The sequence below is a fragment of the Cibotium barometz genome, chromosome 3, assembly GCF_041138505.1.
Source record: "Cibotium barometz isolate CiBa-2024 chromosome 3, ASM4113850v1, whole genome shotgun sequence".
NCBI classification, from domain to species: Eukaryota; Viridiplantae; Streptophyta; class Polypodiopsida; order Cyatheales; family Cibotiaceae; genus Cibotium; species Cibotium barometz.
Genome location: NC_141048.1, coordinates 66,732,526 through 66,739,144, shown reverse-complemented (window position 1 = coordinate 66,739,144; position 6,619 = coordinate 66,732,526).

The following is a 6,619-nucleotide window of genomic DNA, read 5'->3' as shown; positions in this document are numbered from 1 at the left end:
GCCAAGAATTCCACTTTTACTATTTAAATGATTGAATTCCAAATGTCATGGGAATTCCTCTTTTATCATTTAAATATTTTTTATGCATAAAATAAATTTATCTAAAATTTCTCTTTGAATTTTAATAAAAATATCCATTAATTTAATATACTAAGAATTCCACTTTTCCCATTTAAATGATTGAATTCCAAATGTCATGGGAATGCCTCTTTTATCATTTAAATATTTCTCATGCATAAAATAAATTTATCAAAAATTCCTCTTTGAATTTTAATAAAAATATCCATTAATTCAATATGCTAAGAATTCCACTTTCCCTATTTAAATGATTGAATTCCAAATCTCATGGGAATTTCTCTTTTATCATTTAAATAAAATTACCACAATTTTCTCTTTTCTTAATTATTTAATTATGCATAAACCTTAAAAATTAGTTTTCCATTGAGTGTGATGAAAATCATTCTTTTCGCATAGGATGACCAATCCTAGAATATGGTAGGAAGTCCTCTTTCACGTTATACATAAGAATGAATTATCAATTTCTTAAAAATTTTACCATATCTCCGCTGCTATTTTACTGATAATTTTTAATATTTTTGAAAAGAATAAACTTAGTAATACAATTATGATAGTATAACTATCTTCTAAACTTAAATCCAATTTATGGATTTAAATCATAAGATTATCATAATTTTAGAAGCATAAAAGTATAAAAAGCCATTTTCTTAACCTCTAGCTTCACAAGCCTAGAGTTTGATTTGTGAATTGAGAATTTATCAATGAGAAGCATCATTTGAATAGAGAATTGGTCATAGGAATGACCATTCTTTTGGGGAGAGAGAGATAAACATAAAAAGCATCCTAATTAAGCATAAATGTAAACTTTTCTTAATTATTCATTACAACTCTTAAGAAAAGCTTGATTTGCATTATAAACACTTGATTTAGAAACTTCTCAAGCTTGAGAGGGATTGAGAAGTGAAATCATTGAGAATAGTAAAGAAAACCATGAAAATTACATCTTACCTCATGATTTGGCTTGCTTCTTTATCTCAGCAGAAGGAAGCCCCCAACCAATCAATTGGTTAGTGTGTTGAGAGGAAAGCTCCAAGGATGGTTGAAGAGAGAGAGAAGCTCCACTCTCTCCAAAAGTAGAGGATTTTTAAGGGATAATAAAAAATATCATTATTTTAATGTAATACTAGCATGGTATAGCTCAAAGATGAGAATACAAAAGAACGAGGGTCTATTTATAAGTGAGGGAGGCTACTAACTGAGTCCAACTAAGTTCTAGAATTTTTCAGCTTTAGTTTGGCTGAATTTGGACAAAATTTGGACTAGTTTAGCTCCCATTTTGATCTAGTTTGATCCAGGAGAGATAAAAATATCACAATTTTTTTGAATTAAAAACTCATCCACATGTGTGAAATAGGGGCCTACCTCAAAGTCTCCCCCCTCCTTACCAAGGTGTCAAAAATGTATCATTATTCTAAAATATCTCATTTTTTTAGTAATATCTCATAGTTTTTAACTAATAAACCTTGTACTCAATCAACTCTTCATCTTATGTGAGCATTTACTCATTTTTGTGTATTTTCTTTTATTCTTTGGATTTATCTCATTCCAACACTTAGATTAATCTTATTGGTCCATAGGAACCTTAATTGGACCATAACCCAAAAATTTCTGAAAATCTAGACTCTTAGGCTAAGGTCATTTATACACATTTTCAATTAATTTCAAATGCACATTGGAAAGTTCTTTTTGAATTTCTGTTTCAGGGGAAACCATTTTAGACACTAGGAGGATTTTTATATCCAAAGATATCTCAATTTTACTCTCTAAATATTTTCTCTCTCTAGGCCAAAATAGGGTAAAACAAGATCTTTCTTCTATTTCAGAGAGGATAATAATTACAAGAACAGAAGGGGAGGTTCTTACATCTTTACACCTCAAAAGCTGGAGGGAGGAATCTTACATAGGGGGTGTAAAACCTGATGACACGCTTGTTATAGGCATGGCCAATGGTATTGGGAGGTGAATTTGTGGCATAGATCTCAATGGCTCGAAGATGTCAGCCATTAGGTTCAGTCCTTGTGTGCCCATGGTAGAGTGCCTAAATGCTCCTTAATGAGCAATCATAGTTTTTTTTTGCTTTGTATACTTTCCCACAGCCCGTATTTACAGCCTCAAGAGGCTTGGCGTACTCTTCACTGGATCAAACGGCTGTCCGTTTGCCCTAATTAGCTTAGGTGCTATACGCACGTGAATGACCTCTTAGAGATATTTTTCAGGAGGACACAGCGTGTGCTAGGAACTTCCCAGATGGAAGAGGAGGTCCTAAAACCTAATTTCCATCACTGTCTCAAGACGGAAAAAAAAAATTCGAGAATTTTTTCCTTGTTTCACAGCACATTTTTAAGGGTATTCTAAAAGAAATTTTGAAAAACTCTATATGAGGGAGTTGTAGTATTTTTGGAGTACTACAACTTCGTTTTCCTGAGTCGTCCATGATTTTGTCGTTTAGACCCTCAAAAAGTAGCGTGAATATGGCTCGTCATTGTTTTTGCGCTGTTTTTTTACGATTTTTCGTGGTTTTTGGGTTGTTTTTTTGCCTCGATTTTTGGGTCAAATTTTGAGACTGCTGGTTGGAGGTTAACATAGTCGATTTTGACTTCAAACGGCCAATCCAAAGTCGAAGAGCTCGATGTCAGCTTTTCGATGAGCCCTAGAGCGCCTTCATCAGATATACGGGCCTCCAAACAGGGGTGTTTTCCAAAGTCTTTTTTTTTGGCCGACGGACCCCTTTTCACATCGACAGACTTCACGAGTTTTATAAATTTTAATTTCTTTGATTTTTTTTTGGACACGTGAACTCTAGCTCCGTAAAATTGTAGAAAATGGTTCACGTTGTGAATCGAACTTCACGGAATATTATATTCGATTTTTTAATTTTTTGGCGCGTGAACTCTAGTTACGTGAAATTGCAAAAAATGGTTCACGCCGTGAATTGGACTTCACAGATTTTTTTTCACGTCTGACTTTTCACAGCCTAGCTTTTCATGGCGAAAATTTTCACGTTGGAATTTTTTCACACACGACCAGACTTTTCACGCTGGAATTCTTTTTCATGCCAGAATTTTCACACTGAAATTTTTTCACGGCCGAAATTTTTTGTAACGCCGGATTTTTTCACGGTTGGTTTTTTTTTCCACGTGAACTCTAGTTCTGTGAAATTGCACAAAATGGTTCATGCCGTGAACCGACAGACTTCACGGAATATAAAATTTGATTTTTTTTTAGTCTAGTGGGAAATGCAATTTCCCTTTTTGGGGGGGAGATATTTCTTGAATTTAAAATGAAAGGGATATGGGCATTTTCCCAAAAAGGTCAGTGGGAATAAAAAAAAGTTAACCTTTTAATGACATCCCTTACACCCTTCATAAATGACCCCCAAAATGAACAATTTTGACAACTCATGAACATCTACTCATTGAATGCTCATTAGCCTTAATGAGTTATGTAAAAAAGTGATTAAAGATTAATCCAAGATTAATCATTTCACTAATCTTTCCCTCTTTTATACTAATCAAGGACTCTAATTAACCCCACTAATCCCTAATTAATTCACACAATTGAGCACATCATTGGATAGAGCAAGGGAATGCTAATCTTTGTGCATTAACAATTGTGTAAATTAATCTAAAATAGGGGATTAATTAGACTCTTAATTATAGTCTCCTCTTTTAAGGTAAAATTAAGCAAAGAGAGTTAATTTTCTCTAATTGATGGAAAAATTGATGTGATTAGGTGTTTTGATGCATCTAGATGCTCTCAAAACACTCAAAAACACCAATTTTTACTATTCATATGATCAATTTAGACCCCAATTAACACATTTTCTAATTTTTTGGCCTCTTGAACAAGATTAAGCACCCTTAATGACAAAAACCAATCTATTAAGAGAAATTAGTCAAATTCAAGGGTTTTTTAATGGTGTTAAGGAGAATTTTTGAAAGATTAAGCTACTCCTAATGCTTGCTAACACTTTAATCCAATAATTTCAACAAACAAACACACAATTAAACTAGAATTAATGATCTTAGTTCTATGTTTAACACTAAAGAGAGCTAACATTCACTAAAAAATTGTATTCTATTGCATTGCTTGATGCAATGAATGCAAACTAAGCCTAATACAAACTATGTGCAAGCCTAAAGAACATGAAAAACCATAAAAATAATAAATTAATTTAAAAATTAAGCAAAAAGCATTCTTTTCAAAAACAAAAAAGAGAGCTATTCTACACTAAATCTCACACAAATCACCATCAAATCCACATCTTTTTCATGGAAAACCATTAATCAAGATAATGGGCAATGGGTTATACGTAGATTAGAGGTAAAATGATGGAAAAAGCCAAGGGATGGTTCCCCGGTAGTGGTACAAAAAAATGTTATGGCTCATCCTAACCCTCCTTGAAACACATCCAAAAAGAGATTACCTGGTGAACCGCAACTATCGTAAGGATCTTTCCAATGGCTGAGCTCGTAACCCTTGAGGTCTCCAAGCTCTACAACTCCTTGAGAAGCAATTCCACCACGTCTCCCGCCGTGAGCGTTGTCACACCGCCGCCGCATTGTACTATACGGGTCCTCGTCCCTCCTCTCACCTCACTTCACTCGCACACACTCACTAGCATGCATTAGGGAGAGAGATTAGCAAGAGCAATTCACGTATATACATGGCCATAAGTGTTCACACTCACTTAAACTATGGCCGACCGGGCACTTTAGGCTCATCAGAGGCCTAATGCTATTACAATACTACTCTCATAATATATCCATGAAGTACATCACTTAGGACTTCATCCTATCTTGCTACTACATGCTCTTGAAGTGGGAATTGCCATAAATACTCCGTCACACCATTACGGGTGCTTGTCCAAGTTGTAGCTTTGGACACTATTGCTTCATATCTTGAATGTATGACCCTTTGGTGTATTTACCGTGACTCCTTGATGTAAGATAATGGCGGTAGCTCTTGTTAATCCTAGAATTGGATTAACAATAGAGCTAGTGAAACTAGGAAGACTAGTTTTGGGCCCCCATTTGTAATTGGGCGGCCAGACATTGTATATATAAGCTCATGTATATAAAACATTTTATGAAATATGAAAAGGGACAATCCCATTTGTCTCAATTGAGTCTTGCCTTCTCTCCCTCTCTCTCTCTCTCTCTCTCTCTTGCTTATGGTGGCTTGCTTTCTTGTGATTGTTGGTGTATGTGAATAGGAATGGTGTTGCTCTCGCTTCTATCCTTCACTCCCTTCTCATTGCTCTCCACCTTGTCTTGTTTGCATATGATTGGCATGAGTTAGAGGTTGATCTCTCCATAGCCCCTTCCCTCTTGCTTCTACCTAGCTTGCTTGGATCTCTCTTTCTGTGACACAAAGAGAGTGTAGAGTGAGCCCCTAGCAGCCTCACATCAGGGAGTTAACCCTAGTAGGGTTGGCCAAGTGCTAATCATCAGATTTGACCCTTGCATGCACTTCCTTCTTCTTCTTCTCTCTTGTGCTTGTGAGGTAGATGTTAATCCATTAACCTCTTGGGTGCCGCTGCCAAGAAGTGGCATTTGGCTTAGGGTCCTCTACTTGATTCATTAGCTAGAGCTTGATTTAGCCCGGTTCGAGTGCAAATCCACTGGTTGGTTGATTGAGTCTTCACTGAGGAGAAGCAAGTAAGTGCCCTTATTTACCCTCAACATTTAAGCAATTTTTAATTTTTGTGTTTTTTCATCATGTTTGTATTTTTATTTAATCATTTAATTAATCTCAATCCATTAGCTTAAACCATGCATTGTAGGTATCAATAAGTAGGTAGAAACTAGCTCTAGCTCCTTGTAAAAATAAAAACATCAAAAAACCCTAGGAGGGTACCTGAATAAACTATTAATTGGAGAGGTTCTTCCCAGGTGAAATTGCATTTTGCTAGGCTTCTTTAAGAGGCAAACGTCCGTGGCAAGTTCAGGGAACGCCCGTTCCAACTCTGGCACACCCGTTCCTTCTTCCAACAACCCAAATCTGGACGATTTGCTGCCTAAATTTGACAGGAGCATTAAAATTAGCTTAATTACATTTAATTGGGCCTCATGTGCATTGAAGTGCATTTAAATTAGGAGAATGTTGTACTATCAGGGCGCCTGTCAGACATGCAGCCATTAGAGCAGTAAAATTTAAAAATTCCCTCCCTGACAGTGCCACGACTGTACGCTCCAAATTGCATATATGTTCCAAGGATTACCATGCCCATTCGCTCCTCATCTTGGAGCGAACACCCGTTTAAGTTCCCTTTTGCAACTTGCCATGTCCGTTCCATGTAGCCCATAAACTCGCACGTTCGATCCCCTCCTCTTTGAGAGCGAATGCCCATGCCAATCGCGAAGTGAACACTCGTGGCATCATCTCGCCATGCCCGATCTAATTCGTTTCATCTCGAACGCCCGTTCCTTCCTGCCGCCCTAAAGCGAATGATTGTTCCAGTTTGCATTCCGAATGTCCGTTCCCTTGCTCACCTAAAGCGAACGCCCGTTCCATCTCGATTTCCTCGAAGCACATGCTG